Source organism: Oncorhynchus keta, unplaced genomic scaffold, assembly GCF_023373465.1.
Source record: "Oncorhynchus keta strain PuntledgeMale-10-30-2019 unplaced genomic scaffold, Oket_V2 Un_scaffold_19327_pilon_pilon, whole genome shotgun sequence".
In the NCBI taxonomy this organism is placed as follows: Eukaryota; Metazoa; Chordata; class Actinopteri; order Salmoniformes; family Salmonidae; genus Oncorhynchus; species Oncorhynchus keta.
Window position 1 is genome coordinate 129,651 of NW_026290846.1, and position 11,452 is coordinate 141,102.

The following is an 11,452-nucleotide window of genomic DNA, read 5'->3' on the forward strand; positions in this document are numbered from 1 at the left end:
TTAATTAGTATTTTTATATTTTTTATTTGATGCCTGTACATGACCACATGGAAGGGCTGGCGTGGTAAGACAGCATGTGAATCTGTCTCTGTGACTCCATCAGGGGCCTCGTAACCCACCCTGAGACAGGGCCCCCCTGACACATCCAGTCTGCAGTACAACAGTGGAAGCCACTATTCCAGGGGATATCCCAGAGTGATATACTACGAAGCAAGCTAGAGTTGCTCAAGGTTTTCTAAAGCCAGCTTCAGGTAGCTTCACATTGCAGCTCAGGCTTCATCAGTACAGCCGTACTGGATATTGCTCGTCCACCTGCCGCTAATGCTAGCAGGCTAGTAGCTGCGTGTACATGTCACACAAGGCTAGTCGAATGCCGAACTCTGCATTGAGACAATGCTGAAACATCTATCCATGGGCGAGTCAGAACTCTGCATTGAGACACTGCTGAAACATCTATCCATGGGCGAGTCAGAACTCTGCATTGAGACAATGCTGAAACATCTATCCATGGGCGAGTCAGAACTCTGCATTGAGACACTGCTGAAACATCTATCCATGGGCGAGTCAGAACTCTGCATTGAGACAAGGCTGAAACATCTATCCATGGGCGAGTCAGAACTCTGCATTGAGACAAGGCTGAAACATCTATCCATGGGCGAGTCAGAACTCTGCATTGAGACAATGCTGAAACATCTATCCATGGGCGAGTCAGAACTCTGCATTGAGACAATGCTGAAACATCTATCCATGGGCGAGTCAGAACTCTGCATTGAGACACTGCTGAAACATCTATCCATGGGCGAGTCAGAACTCTGCATTGAGACAATGCTGAAACATCTATCCATGGGCGAGTCAGAACTCTGCATTGAGACACTGCTGAAACATCAATCCATGAGTCAGAACTCTGCATTGAGACACAGAACTCTGCTGAAACATCTATCCATGGGCGAGTCAGAACTCTGCGAGTCAGAACTCTCTGCATTGAGACAATGAGACAAGGCTGAAACATCTATCCAACAGAACTCTGCATTATCCATGGGCGAGTCAGAACTCTGAAACATCTATCCATGTCAGACAATGCTGAAACATCTATCCATGGGCGAGTCAGAACTCTGCCATTGAGACACTGCTGAAACATCTATCCATGGGCGAGTCAGAACTCTGCATTGAGACTGCTGAAACATCTATCCATGGGCGAGTCAGAATCTGCATTGAGACAATGCTGAAACATCTATCCATGGGCGAGTCAGAACTCTGCATTGAGACAATGCTGAAACATCTATCCATGGGCGAGTCAGAACTCTGCATTGAGACAAGGCTGAAACATCTATCCATGGGCTCAGAACTCTGCATTGAGACACTGCTGAAACATCTATCCATGGGCGAGTCAGAACTCTGCATTGAGACATCCATGGGCGAGTCAGAACTCTGCATTGAGACAAGGCTGAAACATCTATCCATGGGCGAGTCAGAACTCTGCATTGAGACAAGGCTGAAACATCTATCCATGGGCGAGTCAGAACTCTGCATTGAGACAAGGCTGAAACATCTATCCATGGGCGAGTCAGAACTCTGCATTGAGACAAAACATCTATCCATCAGAACTCTGCATTGAGACAAGGCTGAAACATCTATCCATGGGCGAGTCAGAACTCTGCAGACAAGGCTGAAACATCTATCCATGGGCGAGTCAGAACTCTGCATTGAGACAAGGCTGAAACATCTATCCATGGGCGAGTCAGAACTCTGCATTGAGACAACTCTGCATTGAAACATCTATCCATGGGCGAGTCAGAACTCTGCATTGAGACAATGCTGAAACATCTATCCATGGGCGAGTCAGAACTCTGCATTGAGACAAGCTGAAACATCTATCCATGTCAGGCATTGAGAAGAAACATCTGCATGAGACAATGCTGAAACATCTATCCATGGGCGAGTCAGAACTCTGCATTGAGACAATGCTGAAACATCTATCCATGGGCGAGTCAGAACTCTGCATTGAGACAATGCTGAAACATCTATCCATGGGCGAGTCAGAACTCTGCATTGAGACACTGCTGAAACATCTATCCATGGGCGAGTCAGTGCCACATATTTATTTGTGCCAAAATGAAAATGAAGTAAAAGTTATCTTGCAAATTCAGAAGGCTGTGGTGTGAAACAAGCTTTTAGAAGTGACGTTTTTATTTGATTGCATATCGATAATGACATCTAAGGTGTGCTTATCAATACACAAGCATCTTTTTACAGTGTGAAGTTTCAAAAGCATTCAGTCATTACTAAATGTGTAATGTGATAGGTATTTTAACTTTACTATTTTTCTTACAAGCAATAAAACCTTTGATTAATAAAAATATTTACTCAGTTGTCTTCCTCAAATGGATGATGATGCAATCTTTGTGAGAGGGAGAGAATCTGATTTCCTTGGTCCTCAACCTGGGGTGGCAGGTAGCCTAGTAGTTTGAGTGTTTGGCCTGTGACTGAAAGGTTGCTGGATCAAATCTCTGAACTGGCAAGGTAAAAATGGGTTGTTCTGTCCCTGAACTTATTGTTCATTGTAAATAAGAATTTGCTTCTTGCCTGGTAAAATACATTTTAAAAAACACAGCTCGGACACTTCATTCAGGATAAATGGAGTTAGCCCTTTGGTAGCCTGCCCTGGAGCAGGTTAGTTCTGAAGGATTCATTGCCTTTGCCTTATTACCTGGCTAAAAGTTGAGCCACTTGACCAGTTATCTCAAGTTGAACTCAGAGTTGACCAAAGTTACCTCGCTAACTTCTGAAACCTCATTGGTAGGATACCCCTCTGGTACTGTAGCCAGTGCTATAACAACATAGTTAACTTATTGAGTCGAAAGGTGCCGAACAACAACCCAGTCCAGAGGGAGATTAACAACCAGACACACACACATCCAAAGGTTATCTATATACTATACGTGGTTTCATGCTTTAACGTTGTGGTCCTCACAACATCTATTCAACATTCTACTAACAACATTTCTAGCATGCCAACTTTGTTCACATATTTCTATAAATATGTGAAATCTCAAAGTGGGTGCCTTGACAATCTACAAAGATAGGCAGACAGAACATTTCAAAGCCTTTTCAACATTCAGGAAGCGTTTTGGTGCATGGCTGTCGGTATGGTGGTGACATGAAGGTTACAAAGACACACGCACATTAGGTGGCACGTGTAGCTGTGGGAGGTGCAGGGGGCATGGAAGATAATCTCTACCACATGGTAAAGATCTGCTCTTTAAAGGAGGAGTGTGCCAATTGGATGAGCAGAGCCAACTACATTTGGACTCACTGACTGACTGGATACAACATATAGCTTTGTTTTGAAATGACAGAATCCACCATGAAACAAAAACATGGACTAGATTTAGCTCCAACAAAAGCCAGTGAACTGATCCAAGGTGTCTGTAGACTGTAGACTGTAGACTGTAGACTGTAGACTGTCTGTAGATGTTATGTTATTATATTTCACAAAGTCACACTTCTTGATATCAATCAATAAATCAATTAAGTATTTTTTTTTAAACTTTTCACACCAGCAAGATGTCACAAAGTGCTTTACAGATACCCAGCCTAAAACCCTAAAGAGCAAGCAATGAGGTAGTGTGGTGTCAAATGAGATGGCTGCAAGTTTTACGATCCCATAACCAATTGTGATATTGTGTATCTTTTTTGGCATTTTTTGTAAGTTATGTTGTACATAATATTTCTGCCACTGTGTCTTATGACTAAAAATAGCTTCCCGTGTAGATATCAGGACAGCGATTACTCACCCCGTACTGGAGGTATTCTTCTTCAACGAGTCGAATGGGAAGGATTTACTTCAGACGCCCGACAAGGCCCTCATCCCCGTCATTCGCAGGAGAAAGAGATATCGAGGATGAAGGTTCGGGTACCTTGTAAGGATCCGACGCCGGCTTTGTCAGGGTAATCTACCTTAACCATCGGTCCTATTAGCCAACGTCCAATCGATCGATAATAAAATAGACAAACTATGATCACGTATATCCTACCAACGGGACATTAAAAACTGTAATATCTTGTGTTTCACCGAGTCTTGGCTGAACAATGAAATGATTAACACACAGCTGACGGGCTTTAAGCTTGTTCGGCAGGATAGAACAGCAGCCTCTGGTAAGACAAGGGGTGGCGGTCTATGTACACTACAGGTACAGTGATCGGTAAGCTGCTCTGACAGCTGACGGGCTTTAAGCTTGTTCGGCAGGATAGAACAGCAGCCTCTGGTAAGACAAGGTCTATATATATTTGTAAAAAACAGCTGTATTTTTCATCTGTATTTTTCGTAGTTGTCTATATACCACCACAAAGCGATGCTGGCACTAAGACCGCACTCAATGAGCTGTATACGGCCATAAGCAAACAAGAAAATGCTCATCCACAGGTAGCACTCCTAGTGGCCGGAGACTTTAATGCAGGGAATCTCAAATCCGTTTTATCTCATTTTACCTCAAATCCGTTTTACCAGCATGTTAAATGTGCAACCAGAGGGAAAAAAACTCTAGACCACCTTTACCCCACACACAGAGACACATACAAAGCTCTCCCTCACCCTCCACTTTGCAAATCTGACCATAATTATATCCTTCTGATTCCTGCTTATAAGCTAAAACTAAAGCAGAAAGCCCCAGTGACTAAATCAATAAAAAAGTGGTCAGATGAAGCAGATGCTATGCTACATGACTGTTACGCTAGCACAGACTGTAACATGTTCTGGGATTCTTCCGATGGCATTGAGGAGTACACCACATCAGTCACGGGCTTCATCAATAAGTGCATGGATGACGTCATCCCCACAGTGATCATACGTACATAACCCAACCAGAAGTCATGGATTACAGGCAACATCTGCACTGAGCTCAAGAGTAGAGCTGCCGCTTTCAAGGCGTTGGACTCTACCATTACGCCATCCGACAAACCATCAAACAGGCAAAGCATCAATATAGGACTAAGATTGAATCGTACTACACCGGCTCTGATGCTCGTCGGATGTGGCAGGACTTGCAAACTATTACAGACTACAAAGGGAAGCACAGCCGCGAGCTGCCCAGTGACACAAGCCTACCAGATGAGCTAAATGACTTCTATGCTCGCTTTGAGGCAAGTAACCCTGAAGCATGCATGAGAGCATCAGCTGTTCCGGACAATTGTGTGATCACGCTCTCCATAGCCAATGTGAGTAAGACCTTTAAATAGGTCAACATTCACAAGGCCGCAGGGCCAGATGGATTACAAGAACCTGTAACCTGTCCCTGACTGACTCTGTAATACCAACATGTTTCAAGCAGACCACCATAGTCCCTGTGCCCAAGAACACTAAGGTAACCTGCCTAAATTATTACCGACCTGTAGCACTCACATCTGTAGCCATGAAGTGCTTTGAAAGGCTGGTCATGGCTCACATCAACACCATCATCCCAGAAACACTAGACCCACTCCAATTTCCATACCGCCCCAACAGATCCACAGATGATGCAATCTCCATTGCACTCAACACTGCCCTTTCCCACCTGGACAAAAGGAACACCTATGTGAGAATGCTTTTCATTGACTACAGCTCAGCGTTCAACACCATAGTGCCCTCAAAGCTCATCAATAAGCGAAGGACTCTGGTGCTAAACACTTCCCTCTGCAACTGGATTCTGGACATCCTGACGGGCCACCCCCAGGTGTTAAGGGTAGGTAACAACACATTTGCCTGCTGATCCTCAACACGGGGGCCCCTCAGGGGTGCATGCTCAGTCCCCTCCTGTACCCCCTGTTCACTCTTGACTGCATGGCTCGGCATAACTCCAACACCATCATCAAGTTTGGCGATGACACAACAGTGGTAGGCCTGATCACCAACAACGATGAGAGGAGGAGGGAGGAGACAGAGACCTGGCGTGTGGTGCCAGGACAACAACCATTCCCTCAACGTGCTCAAGACAAAGGAGATAATTGTGGACTACAGGAAAAGGAGGACCGAGCACGCCCCATTCTCATCGATGGGGCTGTAGTGGAGCAGGTTGAGAGAGGGCACGACAAAGCCTATTCCCCCCTCTCTCCCTCTCCTTCCTCTCCCTTCCTCTCTCTTTCTCCCTCTTTCTACCTCCCTCTACCTCCTTGTCTATCTCTCTCCCTCTCTCTCATTCTATCTATCTATCTATCTATCTATCTATCTATCTATCTATCTATCTATCTATCTATCTATCTATCTAGCTCCCTCTCTCTGTTTCTTTCTCCCTCTCCCTCTCCATCTTCCTTCCTGTGTTTCTTTCTCCCTCTCCCTCTCCATCTTCCTTCCTGTATGTCTCTCTCCCTCTACTCCCCCCCTCCCTCCCCTCTTTCACTAGCTCTCTCTCTCTCTCTCTGTCTCTCTCTCCCTCCCTCTCTCTGCCCCCTCCACCTTTCTCTCTCTCTCGCTCTTCCTCCCTCCCCCCTCGCCAGCTCTCACTCTTTCTCTCTCCCTCTCTTTCTCTCTCTCCCCTTCCTCTCTCTCTCTCCCACTCTGTCTCCCTCTCCCCCTCTTCCCTCCTTATCTCCTTCTCCCACTCTCTTTCTCTCTCCCTCTCCTTGTATCTCTCTCCTCACACTACCAGAGACACAGACTATCCTGTAATCATTCATCACCACCCACCCAGCGCCAGCCACTCTTAACCCACTCTTGTTTCAGGTGCAGGTTCTGTGCAACATGTGGTGCCTGTCTGGACTGTGTTGAGGGTGTTTATGTCAGCCAAAAGCTTCCCTCTCTCCCATATCCTACCTCTCACACACACCTGCTAGGATTAGGAGTAAGTTTCCATACTACAGTATCTATTTCTAAATCCCAAATGGCGCCCTATTCCCGTCATAGTGTGAATTCATATACCCCAATAAAGGTATATTATTCTCTATAGAGGTCCATCAGCTTCAATTAGGTCTTTAAGGGTTACCTCTATAGAGGTCCATCAGCTTCAATTAGGTCTTTCAGGGTTACCTCTATAGAGGTCCATCAGCTTCAATTAGGTATTTAATGGCTACCTCTATAGAGGTCCATCAGCTTCAATTAGGTCTTTAATGGCTACCTCTATAGAGGTCCATCAGCTTCAATTAGGTCTTTAAGGGCTACCTCTATAGAGGTCCATCAGCTTCAATTAGGTCTTTAAGGGTTACCTCTATAGAGGTCCATCAGCTTCAATTAGGTCTTTAAGGGTTACCTCTATAGAGGTCCATCAGCTTAAATTATGTCTTTAAGGGCTACCTCTATAGAGGTCCATCAGCTTCAATTAGGTCTTTAAGGGTTACCTCTATAGAGATCCATCAGCTTCAATTAGGTCTTTAAGGGCTACCTCTATAGAGGTCCATCAGCTTCAATTAGGTCTTTAAGGGCCAACTCTATGGAGGTCCATCAGCTTCACTTAGGTCTTTAAGGGCTACCTCTATAGAGGTCCATCAGCTTCAATTAGGTCTTTAAGGGCTACCTCTATAGAGGTCCATCAGCTTCAATTAGGTCTTTAAGGGCTACCTCTATAGAGGTCCATCAGCTTCAATTAGGTCTTTAAGGGCTACCTCTATAGAGATCCATCAGCTTCAATTACGTCTTTAAGGGTTACCTCTATAGAGGTCCATCAGCTTCAATTAGGTCTTTAAGGTTTACCTCTATAGAGGTCCATCAGCTTCAATTAGGTCTTTAAGGGCTACCTCTATAGAGATCCATCAGCTTCAATTAGGTCTTCAAGGGCTACCTCTATAGAGATCCATCAGCTTCAATTAGGTCTTTAAGGGCCACCCCTATAGAGGTCCATCAGCTTCAATTAGGTCTTTAAGGGCTACCTCTATAGAGATCCATCAGCTTCAATTAGGTCTTTAAGGGCTACCTCTATAGAGGTCCATCAGCTTCAATTAGGTCTTTAAGGGTTACCTCTATAGAGGTCCATCAGCTTCAATTAGGTCTTTAAGGGCTACCTCTATAGAGATCCATCAGCTTCAATTAGGTCTTTAAGGGCTACCTCTATAGAGGTCCATCAGCTTCAATTAGGTCTTTAATGGCTACCTCTATAGTGGTCCATCAGATTCAATTAGGTCTTTAAGGGCTACCTCTATAGATCCATCAGCTTCATTCAGATATTTAAGGATTACCTCCATCAGCTTCAATGAGGGCTTGGGGGGCTGCCTTTTAAATTGGCCTGAGTCAAAATAACACACATACACATGCTTACACGCATGCCCAGTCTCACACACACACACACACACACACACACACACACACACACACACACACACACACACACACACACGCACACACCTACACACACACACATACCTACACACACGCATGCACCTACATACACACACACACACGCAAGCACTTACACACACACACACACACACACACACACACACACACACACACACACACACACACACACACACACACACACACACACACACACACACACACACACAGACACACACACAGACACACACACACACACATATACAGGCATCAAGATTAAACAGTCACCAGACTCCTTGACCTATTTCAAGAAGCATATTTTGGTCCACATCCATACAGTGTTTTAGAATAGGAATCTAGGATCAGGTTATTCATTATGATTCAAAAGGCAAAAATGATCCTAGAATACAGGCCTTAGTCTCCTAGGCGACGGTGATCCCAATAACTCCTGAAGTTGACAGATTCCTCAGGACAACATGTATTTTCTGGAAAGGGGCCCCGTTAAAATAGCATGTGTATCCTTGCTTCCTTCCTTCATTGAAGTGATCATGATTGGACAGGTGAAGTAAAGGAAGAAGGAGGGATGCACTTTTAAAGAATTAGAAAGGGGCTGAGGATACCTCTAGGAACCTCTGTGAACTGGGGCTGAGGTTACCTCTAGGAACCTCTGTGAACTGGGGCTGAGGATACCTCCAGGAACCTCTGTGAACTGGGGCTGAGGATACCTCTTGGAACCTCTGGGAACTGGGGCTGAGGATACCTCTAGGAACCTCTGTGAACTGGGGCTGAGGATACCTCTAGGAACCTCTGTGAACTGGGGCTGAGGATACCTCTAGGAACCTTTGTGAACTGGGGCTGAGGATATCTCTAGGAACCTCTGTGAACTGGGGCTGAGGATACCTCTAGGAACCTCTGTGAACTGGGGCTTAGGATACCTCTAGGAACCTCTGTGAACTGGGGCTGAGGATACCTCTAGGAACCTCTGTGAACTGGGGCTGAGGATACCTCTTGGAACCTCTGGGAACTGGGGCTGAGGATACCTCTAGGAACCTCTGTGAACTGGGGCTGAGGATACCACTAGGAACCTCTGGGACCTGGGGCTGAGGATACCTCTAGGAACCTCTGTAAACGGGGGCTGGGTATACCTCTAGGAACCTCTGTGAACTGGGGCTGAGGATACCTCTAGGAACCTCTGTGAACTGGGGCTGAGGATATCTCTAGGAACCTCTGTGAACTGGGGCTGAGGATACCTCTAGGAACCTCTGTGAACTGGGGCTGAGGATACCTCTAGGAACCTCTGTGAACTGGGGCTGAGGATACCTCTAGGAACCTCTGTGAACTGGGGCTGAGGATATCTCTAGGAACCTCTGTGAACTGGGGCTGAGGATACCTCTAGGAACCTCTGTGAACTGGGGCTTAGGATACCTCTAGGAACCTCTGTGAACTGGGGCTGAGGATACCTCTAGGAACCTCTGTGAACTGGTGCTGAGGATACCTCTTGGAACCTCTGGGAACTGGGGCTGAGGATACCTCTAGGAACCTCTGTGAACTGGGGCTGAGGATACCACTAGGAACCTCTGGGAACTGGGGCTGAGGATACCTCTAGGAACCTCTGTGAACTGGGGCTGAGGATACCACTAGGAACCTCTGGGACCTGGGGCTGAGGATACCTCTAGGAACCTCTGTAAACGGGGGCTGGGTATACCTCTAGGAACCTCTGTGAACTGGGGCTGAGGATACCTCTAGGAACCTCTGTGAACTGGGGCTGAGGATACCTCTAGAAACCTCTGTGAACTGGGGCTGGGGCTGAGGATACCTCTAGGAACCTCTGGGAACTGGGGCTGAGGATACCTCTAGAAACCATACTGGGGCTGGGTATACCTCTAGGAACCTCTGTGAACTGGGGCTGAGGATACCACTAGGAACCTCTGTGAACTGGGGCTGAGGATACCTCTAGGAACCTCTGTGAACTGGGGCTGAGGATACCTCTAGGAACCTCTGTGAACTGAAGCTTGGGATACCACTAGGAACCTCTGTGAACTGGGGCTGAGGATACCTCTAGGAACCTCTGTGAACTGGGGCTGAGGATACCTCTAGGAACCTCTGTGAACTGGGGCTGAGGATACCTCTAGGAACCTCTGTGAACTGGGGCTGAGGATACCACTAGGAACCTCTGTGAACTGAAGCTCGGGATACGTCTAGGAACCTCTGTGAACTGGGCTGAGGATACCTCTAGGAACCTCTGTGAACTGGGGCTGAGGATACCTCTAGGAACCTCTGGGAAATGGGGCTGAGGATACCGCTAGGAACCTCTGTGAACTGGGGCTGAGGATACCTCTAGGAACCTCTGTGAACTGGGGCTCAGGATACCTCTAGGAACCTCTGTGAACTGGGGCTGAGGATACCTCTAGGAACCTCTGGGAACTGGGGCTGAGGATACCTCTAGGAATCTCTGGGAACTGGGGCTGAGGATACCACTAGGAACCTCTGTGAACTGATGCTCGGGATACGTCTAGGAACCTCTGTGAACTGGGCTGAGGATACCTCTAGGAACCTCTGTGAACTGGGGCTGAGGATACCTCTAGGAACCTCTGGGAAATGGGGCTGAGGATACCTCTAGGAACCTCTGGGAACTGGGGCTGAGGATACCTCTAGGAACCTCTGTGAACTGGGGCTGAGGATACCACTAGGAACCTCTGGGAACTGGGGCTGAGGATACCTCTAGGAACCTCTGGGAACTGGGACTGAGGATACCTCTAGGAACCTCTGTAAACTGGGGCTGGGTATACCTCTAGGAACCTCTGTGAACTGGGGCTGAGGATACCTCTAGGAACCTCTGGGAACTGGGGCTGAGGATACCTCTAGGAACCTCTGGGAACTGGGGCTGAGGATACCACTAGGAACCTCTGGGAACTGAAGCTCGGGATACCTCTAGGAACCTCTGTGAACTGGGCTGAGGATACCTCTAGGAACCTCTGTGAACTGGGGCTGAGGATACCTCTAGGAACCTCTGTGACCTGGGGCTGAGGATACCACTAGGAACCTCTGTGAACTGGGGCTGAGGATACCTCTAGGAACCTCTGTTTAATAAATCTCTGGTACCCTCTACTGGCTCTCATGAGGATGTTTTTTGATTCCAAGGCCATGGCATCGAGCCTTCTCTCTTCACGCTCTCTCTCAGATGCCACTATTAGATGCCTTGTATGAGACCGCTGC